The sequence below is a fragment of the Strongylocentrotus purpuratus genome, unplaced genomic scaffold, assembly GCF_000002235.5.
Source record: "Strongylocentrotus purpuratus isolate Spur 01 unplaced genomic scaffold, Spur_5.0 spur5_scaffold_3, whole genome shotgun sequence".
In the NCBI taxonomy this organism is placed as follows: Eukaryota; Metazoa; Echinodermata; class Echinoidea; order Camarodonta; family Strongylocentrotidae; genus Strongylocentrotus; species Strongylocentrotus purpuratus.
In genome coordinates this window covers 27,292,338-27,303,297 of record NW_022145609.1, presented here as the reverse complement: position 1 = coordinate 27,303,297, position 10,960 = coordinate 27,292,338, and the positions used below count along the sequence as shown (strand labels likewise).

At 40.0% G+C, this 10,960-nt stretch overlaps 1 protein-coding gene across 1 annotated transcript in view; it reads left to right on the top strand.

The window, feature by feature from the left end:
- Positions 1 to 10,960, top strand: part of LOC580769 (receptor-type tyrosine-protein phosphatase S) — a 76,934-nt gene that overhangs the window by 1,877 nt on the left and 64,097 nt on the right.

Here is a 10,960-nt window from a genome sequence, read left to right as displayed (position 1 = left end):
TTCGTGCCGAATAGATTAGCGGCATCCGTACTTCATTCATGGAATATAATTTTTTATGAAGGTATATGTAGGTGTTTGTCATTTGCAATGTTCCATTAGTATTCAGTTTGTGAGAAAGAGAACCAGGAGTATTTTCAAAGGAGAAGTTAGTAATTTCCTTTTCTAATATCTTTTCTCTGTTAATGTGATGAAATATATAAATACAAATATATAAAAAATTGGGGGGGGGGGGAGGGGGTGTATTGAATTTCATGAGAAATAAATTGTTAGTCTTTCAATGGGACAAACTCTATCTCTTCCTTGCCTCCTCCCAATCTCTCCCATTCTCTCTCTCTCTCTCTCTCTCTCTCTCTCTCATTTGCTCTCTCTCTCTCTATTTCTCTCTCTATCTCTCTCTATTTCTCTCTCTATCTCCCTCTATCTCTCTCTCTCTCTCTCTCTCTCTCTCTCTCTCTCTCTCTCTTCGCATTTTCGATATACCGGTAGTTATTATGATCAAACTTGTTTACTACAATGCTTGTTTACCATGGCAGACACAACACCGGTGCCACGACGCCCCCTTTGTTAGCTCACAAGATATTCATAGGTGAATCTGCATGGAAAACACAATTGGTATCTAGTCTGTTTTTCGCAGTACTTATTAGAATTGAGGAACATGATATTCAAAAGAAAAAGAAGGAAAATGGGATGTAATTGAGCAGATAGTTGCACGGTCCATCAACAGAGCAAAGCGAATGGATCCAAGGCGGAAAAACATGTTTTTAATTGGGAGTCACACCGGGTACGTGAACCAAAGAAAGCATACAGGGTGATTGGTACACCTCTCAATGGCGTGTGATATATCCTTCATTCAAAATCCGTCTCATCAATTGAAAGATTTAGAGTTCAGTTCAGTCAGGCAACGTTTCTGAGAAGATTGAAAATCAATGATAGATTTAATTCAAATTATTGAAGATGGGGTTTAGGCTTATATTTGATATCATGATTATGGTGTGGTGACAATCACACCTTGCCATTTGAAATTAAATTAATTTTAAATTATGACTGGATATTCCATTGGCAATTTTTTGTTCTCAAACTTGTACAGTTTTCTTGTTAAGTTGGACAATATTTGGATATTCTAATGAATAATCATTTCACAATTGTCACCGTTTGGCTCTAAACACTGTCAGATTAATGCCCTGTTTGGCAATATCTGGCTGATAGAAGCTGTTCTGTTTACTATAGATATGTTGGTTAGGAATTCACACAACAATAATTACACAAATTCAATGCATTATGTAGATATTTAAATCTTGAAAGTATGATTTATTAATCACATTTCTTCATCTATTCTTCTTCACTCACGGTATTCAGAATGAGTATTACATATATCTGATATAAAGTTGAAATGCCAATATGATGAATATATTTCAGTCATATGCATTAACTTTACTTGTTCACATGTAAATGATTCACTCAGTCTGAGTTATTTAAATGATTTTACAAGTAATTCACTAATTTCCGTAAGAAAACCCAATACCCCTTTTTGGTAAAGCAGTACTGCATATGTAAAACCGTACAAAACCTTGAGCTCAAGTACGTAAACTGTGCCTCTTAGAAATATCTAAAAACTCAAATACTACGAGTTTTATCACAGAATAATTAATATGAATTAAATGTCCGCGACCGTTCTCAACCCTATGGAACGTTCTTACATTGTCTTCCTGTGCTCCAGATGTGTCTCATGTAGACAAACGCACGAACTTGAAGAACCCTGGCTGTTTGAGTATAGTCGCTGTTCCGAAGCTTGTCGTTTCTGACGTATTCGGCGTTGAAGTATGATGTAGCTCGTCTAGTAGACGAAAAGTCTCATCTCAGAGGTTAGAGAAGATCTGTTTTGGAAGATCTGTCCTTGAAGATCTCTTGTGGAGTTGAACCGTAATGAAACTGGAATGGAATCCGAATGGACCCGGAATGGGACCTAAACTGGAACCTCAAAGTGGAACCCAGCTGCCTGACTGCTGTTAAAACAATATATATACAGCCTACAAGTCACAACATAATGTTTATAATAATCTTTATAATTGCCTACACATGAATGCTTTTTACATGTGTAAGAGAATTTTAAAGTATCCAAAATTCATGAAAATAACACTCATCAGATATATACTGTACATCAAAATAGCCCCTGGATTTCATCATCAATATAAATGCAAACCATTTGTTGGCTGTTAAAGCTATATTCAAAGTATATCTTTATTTAAAGGTCAACAACTTCCTAAAATGTCTTCTATTCCTTTTACCAATTTTCCTAACTAAAAATAACCCAAATTGGTAAATTAAATCACCTTCTTTCCAAATCTATGAAAGAAAACTAACTATCTAGCCTATAGCATATTTTCACAATTGTAAAGGCACATTATTCTTTCTTCATAACACATTGACTATCTTTAACTGACTTGACTTCTTTCTGTCGAAAGGAAATAACGTTATACATGGCATAAATATAAGATACATTTTAAATGATTAATTCCAATGATTTCTTGGCAAAATGCAAACTTAGACAATTATCCCTAATGTAAATGACCTTCATTCATGTGCCACGCCCTAATTTATGATATTACATGATACAAGAAAATATGGGTTAATTTAGAGAATATTGCTAAAATATCACTTACTGGTGTCAGAGACATGATGTGGAGCTGTTGAGAAGTTTTCTCCTGGCCTGTGCTGCCCGAATTTAAGGGTAGATGCCAACCAAAGTAAGTAGCTACATGCTGCACATCTCAACTCCTCACACACCCACTCAGCATACAGGTCCTGTCTTGACCAATGCTTAAGTTGCTCTGCCCAGCCCAAACTATGCCTGAACAGCAGCACACATGCACACAGCACACAAGCACACATACATAGCTCTCCCATTGAGAAAAGGTACTGTAGCTAGGGATTCTATTGTGTTCTAGATGCCTATCTCCTAGTCTAAAAACCAGTCACTATCTTCTAGTCTTAAATTACCAGTCACTTTGTGACATTCTCCCCCTCCTTAAAGACATTAATTACATTTTAATTCCAATAAATGTCTAAAAGTAAATTTCCCGCACACTATCTAATATATATCTAAACTAAATACAAAATGAAAAAAAAACTAACAAATCACTCTGGGATTCTGCTTAGATAATCTGCTCCAATATTCTCGCTACTCTTAATGGCAGTGATGGTGAATCTGTACGGCTGTAGGGCCAATGCCCATCTCAAGATTCTCCCATTTGCACATTTTGATTTGGCAACGCATTTAAGCGGCTGGTGGTCAGTCTCAAGATGAAAGTGCTTTCCATACAAGTATGGTTCGTATTTCTGTATACCCCAAACAACTGCAAGACACTCGCGCTCCATCACTGCATAACGCCGTTCCCTCGGAAGCAGCTTTCTACTTGCGTATGCAACTGGGAACCTCTGCCCATCGACATCCTGAAGGAGTATTGCTCCAAGTCCCACGTCTGATGCGTCTGTCCTTAGGATGAAAGATTGACTCAGATCTGGAAGGTGGAGAATTGGTTCCTGTGCCAGCTTCTGCTTGAGTGCGTTAAATGCATTCTCCTCAGACGTACCCCACTTTACCTGTGTAGGTTCACCGTTTTTGGTTCTGTCTGTCAAAGGAGCTGCTAGTGCAGAGAAGTTAGGGATAAACCGCCGGTAATATCCTATGAGGCCAAGAAACGAGCGTAGCTGTTTCTTGGTTCTTGGTTGAGGCGCACTCTGGATCGCCTCCACTTTGTCTGGGACCGGTCGTAGTTCACCATGTCCTACTCGATGTCCGAGAAATTCTACATTCTCGCAACCGATGACACACTTCGTTGGCCTTACTTTCAGATTGGCCGTCTTTAGTCTCTCCAACACCCTCCTGAGAGTTTTCAAGTGTTCATCGAAGGTAGCTGTGTGGATAAGAATATCATCAATAAAATTATCAACATTGTCTAATCCACGCAACAAGCCACGCATGATTCGGCTAAAGCTCGCCGGAGCATTTACCAAACCAAAAGGCATAGCCTTAAACTGAAACAAACCATCTGGCGTCACAAAAGCTGTGAGTGGCTTTGCTTCTTCCGTTAGTGGCACTTGCCAGTAACCTTTTGTCAAGTCTATCTTGGTGAAAAATTGGTCATTGGCCAATTTACTGTAGATTTCCTCTGGGTCGGGGATTGGTTCAGCATCCGTCACTGTAACTTGGTTGAGTCTGCGGTAGTCGCAACAAAACCGTATTGCACCATCCTTCTTCTTAACCATGACCACCGGAGATGCATATGGTGAGGATGAAGGCTCCACTATGTCGAGATCAATCATCTTCCGAACTTCCTTCGTGACTTGCTCTCGTAGCGCATGTGGTAAAGGATAAGGTTTGCACTTGATGGGCTCCTTATCAGTCAGCCTTATGTCATGTTTCCCGAGGTTAGTCCATCCTGGTACATCAGTCATTGTCTCTTCAAACTCTTGAAGAAGGGTGCCAACTTTGTCGTGCTGATCTTGGGTCAAGTGTGGACTAATTTGTACATCTTCGATGCTCTCCGACTGGGTGAGGGATGGAAGCTGGATTAGATCCCTGCGCACAGCTGTTGTCTCTTCCAAATCATCTTCTTCCTCCTCATCCATGGTATCATCGACGACTGATGTACACACCACATCCAAGATGCCAACATGCTCTTCCCTTCTGAAGAATTTCTTAAGGAGATTGGCATGGAAAGTTTTGAATTTTCCACCCATGTCCAGCTTGTAGTCCATCTTTCCTATCTTCTCTGTTACCTTGAATGGTCCCCGCCATTGCATTAACAACTTATTGTTGTCAGTTGGTAGAAGAAGGAGAACTTCATCGCCGATCTCAAATCTCCTCATCTTCGCCTTCTTGTTGTACTGCTTTCGGTATCGCTCCGCGGCCTTGCCCAAATTCTCCTGAGCTACTTTGCAGGTTGCTTCTAGCCGATCTTTGAGGTCCAAGACATACTGATACGTAGTCTTCGTCTCGGCTTCAACTGCATCTCCTGTCCAAAGCTCGTGAAGAATTGCAAGTGGACCACGAACTGCACGACCGTACAACAGTTCGAAAGGCGAGAATCCGGTACTCTCTTGAATCGATTCCCTGTAAGCGAAAAGAAGAGGGTTAATGTAACGGTCCCAGTCTTTGGGTCGTTCCTCACACATTTTCTTTAGCATCGATTTCAAAGTCCCGTTGAATCTCTCCACTAATCCATTACACGCTGGGTGATATGGGGTCGTGGTCATCTGGCGGATCGAAAGGAGTCTACTAACTTCCTTCATTAAGCCCGAAGTGAACTGTCCGCCATTGTCCGTCAGAACTTCACGTGGAACACCAACTCGTGAGTAGATGTCCACTAAGGCTTCTGCTACTGTCTGGGTATCTATCCTTCGAAGTGCCACTGCCTCTGGATATCTGGTAGCATAATCCATGACAGTCAAGATAAATCTGTTCCCTTTACTGGTAGCAGGTTCAATGGGTCCAACTAAGTCCATTGCAACTCTACGAAAAGGCTCGTCAATCAGAGGGGTTGAACCAAGCGGAACCTTACTGACCTTACCCTTGGGCATAGTCCGCTGACATGGTTCACATGACCTGCAGTGACGATTAACATCCGCATGCATTCCTGGCCAGAAGAAATGCATAAGTATCTTGTCACTTGTCTTCTTCAAACCAAGGTGTCCACCTAGGATAGACTCATGAGCGAGTCTCATTACCTGTCCTCTCAACTTAGCAGGCACCACTATTTGCAAGATATTGTCCGCTCCAGGTTTCAAGTCTACGTATTCTCTGTACAGCACTCCCTTGTTGTAAAGAAAACGAGAAGAGTTTCCTTGCCGACTTATCTTCTTTTCTCCGTTATCTGCATACTTCCTCGACTTGGACAACGATTCATCTTCAGCCTGGGCTTCGATCAAGTCTTTGGCAGTCACAATATCATCGAATGGCTTGGGTACACAAAGGGGTGGCTTGGTGCGTGTCGCTTGCCTCTTCTGTCCCCTTGTTTCCACTGCATTCGCCTGATGACGTTGTGGTGTCCAGTCAGGATCAGGGTCATCCGCTTTCCTAACACCAGGCGCTTGTCCAAGTACTAAGTCGTATAATGGGTTCTTAACACACAGGGCTGTCACTTCACCTGTGTAGTATGGTGTATCAATCTGTAAACGTGCAACTTGAAAAGATCTCAGAGTTCTATCAATAAGAAGACACAGTTTCTCTTCTTTACACAATTGATCTTCTCTCACCAAATCTCGTCGCACTATCACCGTGGTACAACCTGTGTCTCGTAGCATCTCCACCGATTCACCATTCACGAGGCCCTCACATACTATCATATCGTCTTGCTGTATTCCACATGCTGCTGCAGACAGTAGTGGCAAGATGCCTCCTCCTACCAGCTTAACACCCATTCCATCTTCGGTGAGGCTCCCCTCTAAGATTGCTGATTTGCTAACCATAAGACACATACCTCCGGTCTCGACGTTAACTGTTCCTGTCTCAGCTGGTTCGCTGACGGGTTCGCTAACAGTCATGCTTGCTCCTTTCTCTAGTCTCTTCTTCTGGGGGCAGTCCCAAGAAAGATGTCCAACTTTCTTGCAATTGTAGCAGGTCTTCTCTTTCCTTGGGCTTGACTCCGATGTTGTCTTGCCGCCGAAAGACTGTCTCTCCTGTCCACGACTCTTTGAAGTGCTCCCGTCAGATGTCTGGGTTCCAGTAAACGGTTTATCTCTCATCCTGCGTAACCGTGGGTCGTTGTGAGCATCTCTATACTGATCTGCAAGGGTTAAAAGATTCTGCAAACTTGAAGGTTGACGTTCCTTAATGAACATTAACAAATCTTTATTGCTTGTATCTAACACTTGTTCCTGCAGTATGAGACTCTTGACTCCATCTATACTATTATCATAAGGACTAAGTTCAAGCCATCTATCAAAGTATTTTTCAATCCTAGATGCGAACTGAACATAAGTTTCTCCCGATTGGATTTTTGCATGCCGAAACTTCAATCTATAACCTCCCTCGGTTAAATCATAACCCTTCAATAAGGCGGACTTTACTGCACTATAATTCTTAGCCTCAGAGACTGTAAGTCGTGAAATAATCTGAAGTGCTTTCCCTGTTAACAAAGCAGACAATGCTAAAGCCCAATCATCAGTGTTCCATGCTACACTAGAGGCATGTCTTTCAAAACGACATAAATAGCTATCAATATCATCCTTCCCATCCTGAAAAGGTGGGATAGGTGGAATCTTGACTTTAGGATTTGAATGCGGAGTACTTCCTCTATCTTTCCTAAGCTCCTCTAATCTAATCTGTTGTGCCAGTAACTCTGACTCTTGCCTCCTAGCTTCTGATTCTAGTTTCTTAGATTCTGTTTCAAACCTGTTTGCTTCAACTGCAGAAGCTCTAGCTTCAGTCCTTTCATCTCTTGCTTCGTTCACACAATCATCCACATACACCTTCAGATCATTCCCACTCAAGCCAAAAACTTTCCCCTGTTCTATGAATTTCTCTCTATCCATACTAACAATTTGCAGCGCACTTACCAACCTATTAAACAGGCGTAAAAAGTATCACGGGCACAGGCTTTAGGTGAAAACTCCTCTCAGCTCCAGTAACCCTAGCAATGCAATGTTCCTATATAAAGGGAATAAAAATGAAAATACAAACAAGTTAATTCAGTTTGCAATTCCTACATTCCATACCAACTTCTATACAATTTTAACTGATTCTATTAAAAAGAGAGAGTCCCTTCGTGGTCGCCAATTTGTCAGATTAATGCCCTGTTTGGCAATATCTGGCTGATAGAAGCTGTTCTGTTTACTATAGATATGTTGGTTAGGAATTCACACAACAATAATTACACAAATTCAATGCATTATGTAGATATTTAAATCTTGAAAGTATGATTTATTAATCACATTTCTTCATCTATTCTTCTTCACTCACGGTATTCAGAATGAGTATTACATATATCTGATATAAAGTTGAAATGCCAATATGATGAATATATTTCAGTCATATGCATTAACTTTACTTGTTCACATGTAAATGATTCACTCAGTCTGAGTTATTTAAATGATTTTACAAGTAATTCACTAATTTCCGTAAGAAAACCCAATACCCCTTTTTGGTAAAGCAGTACTGCATATGTAAAACCGTACAAAACCTTGAGCTCAAGTACGTAAACTGTGCCTCTTAGAAATATCTAAAAACTCAAATACTACGAGTTTTATCACAGAATAATTAATATGAATTAAATGTCCGCGACCGTTCTCAACCCTATGGAACGTTCTTACATTGTCTTCCTGTGCTCCAGATGTGTCTCATGTAGACAAACGCACGAACTTGAAGAACCCTGGCTGTTTGAGTATAGTCGCTGTTCCGAAGCTTGTCGTTTCTGACGTATTCGGCGTTGAAGTATGATGTAGCTCGTCTAGTAGACGAAAAGTCTCATCTCAGAGGTTAGAGAAGATCTGTTTTGGAAGATCTGTCCTTGAAGATCTCTTGTGGAGTTGAACCGTAATGAAACTGGAATGGAATCCGAATGGACCCGGAATGGGACCTAAACTGGAACCTCAAAGTGGAACCCAGCTGCCTGACTGCTGTTAAAACAATATATATACAGCCTACAAGTCACAACATAATGTTTATAATAATCTTTATAATTGCCTACACATGAATGCTTTTTACATGTGTAAGAGAATTTTAAAGTATCCAAAATTCATGAAAATAACACTCATCAGATATATACTGTACATCAAAATAGCCCCTGGATTTCATCATCAATATAAATGCAAACCATTTGTTGGCTGTTAAAGCTATATTCAAAGTATATCTTTATTTAAAGGTCAACAACTTCCTAAAATGTCTTCTATTCCTTTTACCAATTTTCCTAACTAAAAATAACCCAAATTGGTAAATTAAATCACCTTCTTTCCAAATCTATGAAAGAAAACTAACTATCTAGCCTATAGCATATTTTCACAATTGTAAAGGCACATTATTCTTTCTTCATAACACATTGACTATCTTTAACTGACTTGACTTCTTTCTGTCGAAAGGAAATAACGTTATACATGGCATAAATATAAGATACATTTTAAATGATTAATTCCAATGATTTCTTGGCAAAATGCAAACTTAGACAATTATCCCTAATGTAAATGACCTTCATTCATGTGCCACGCCCTAATTTATGATATTACATGATACAAGAAAATATGGGTTAATTTAGAGAATATTGCTAAAATATCACTTACTGGTGTCAGAGACATGATGTGGAGCTGTTGAGAAGTTTTCTCCTGGCCTGTGCTGCCCGAATTTAAGGGTAGATGCCAACCAAAGTAAGTAGCTACATGCTGCACATCTCAACTCCTCACACACCCACTCAGCATACAGGTCCTGTCTTGACCAATGCTTAAGTTGCTCTGCCCAGCCCAAACTATGCCTGAACAGCAGCACACATGCACACAGCACACAAGCACACATACATAGCTCTCCCATTGAGAAAAGGTACTGTAGCTAGGGATTCTATTGTGTTCTAGATGCCTATCTCCTAGTCTAAAAACCAGTCACTATCTTCTAGTCTTAAATTACCAGTCACTTTGTGACAAACACACATTTCTGTTGTAAGAATCTAGAACACCCTTCTTTTTGTGAAACCACTGTAGTTGCATAACCAGTAATCCAAGTGTTCGTAGTATTGAAACTAACCTCGAAGGCTGCCAACTTTTGATCGATATTTAGGGAAATTTGCAACTAAATGGCACTGGCACAACAAATATGATCTTGTTTGTTGTTGTTGCATTTGAGACGGAATTAAATCATTGCCTAAGTATCTAAGCAAACATAGTGTCATAAAAACCCATTCAGTTGTTACTGATTTGGAGCAATTACTGTTACTCAAAGCAGTGGCAATTTGCTTGTACCAGGAAGCGGATTCGAGACCAAACTAAAAAGGGGACAAATATTGTGGTCGATGAAAACCCACAAGGCACAATTAGCTCATAGAACAATATTATTCATCTGTACTATTTTAGAATCGGACTACTTCCTGTGAGCTGAATAGAGTGTTACAGTCTTTTCTCGATTACATTGTATATTCTTCTTTTTTCCTTGCACCGCACTGAGCTGCTGGAATTTAGTGTCTTTGATATACCAAAAAAGGAAGAAAGAACAAAACACAAAAAACTTGAGCAACGATGGCTCAGTGGTCTCGTAACCAGAGGTCCCGGGTTCGAAATCAATTTGATGCGCTTGTGCCCTTTGGTAAGGCATTAATTCTCATTACCAAGTCCCTCGGAGAGGATTAAAACCATGGGTCCCCTGGTTGCTTACTTACAAGCATACACATGCTTATTTATGCTTATTTAGCAGTCAGGTAAAACAAAAAAATTGTATACACCTATAAATATTGTGTTTGTTTAATAGTCATCTCACTAAGCTGATATAGCTAGTGCTTGGTATGTTTGTTTTTAGACATTTCATAAAGTTCTTTGATAACAAGTCAATGATATTATAAGATAATCAAGTAGCTACATGTTTGGACAATATCTTCTGCAGCAATATGCTTGTTAATATCAAAGCAGTCTGCAAAAATGGATTTCCATTCCCAAATTAATTTGCTGATCTCTATTGCATTCGCTAAGAAGGATGCAGTGGCAGTATCCAAACGTTATTAAAATCATTATGATAAGCTGCTCTTTTATTAGATTTTCCAGCAGGAGGGAGAAAAAAATAGATGAATTTGATAATGGATTTAGAGAGGGACATGAATGCCCTTGTTCTTGGATTAAGGGATTAGGACTGTAATCGAGAGGCTTGTGTTTGTGAAATCCCAAGTCTGACACCAGGGTCAATGTTGTTCAGTAAGCTGGTAACAGTCGACGACTTCATTGAGGACTTCGTCTGCAGGAGCAGTCTGGGGCCACGCACCACGGCGCCAGA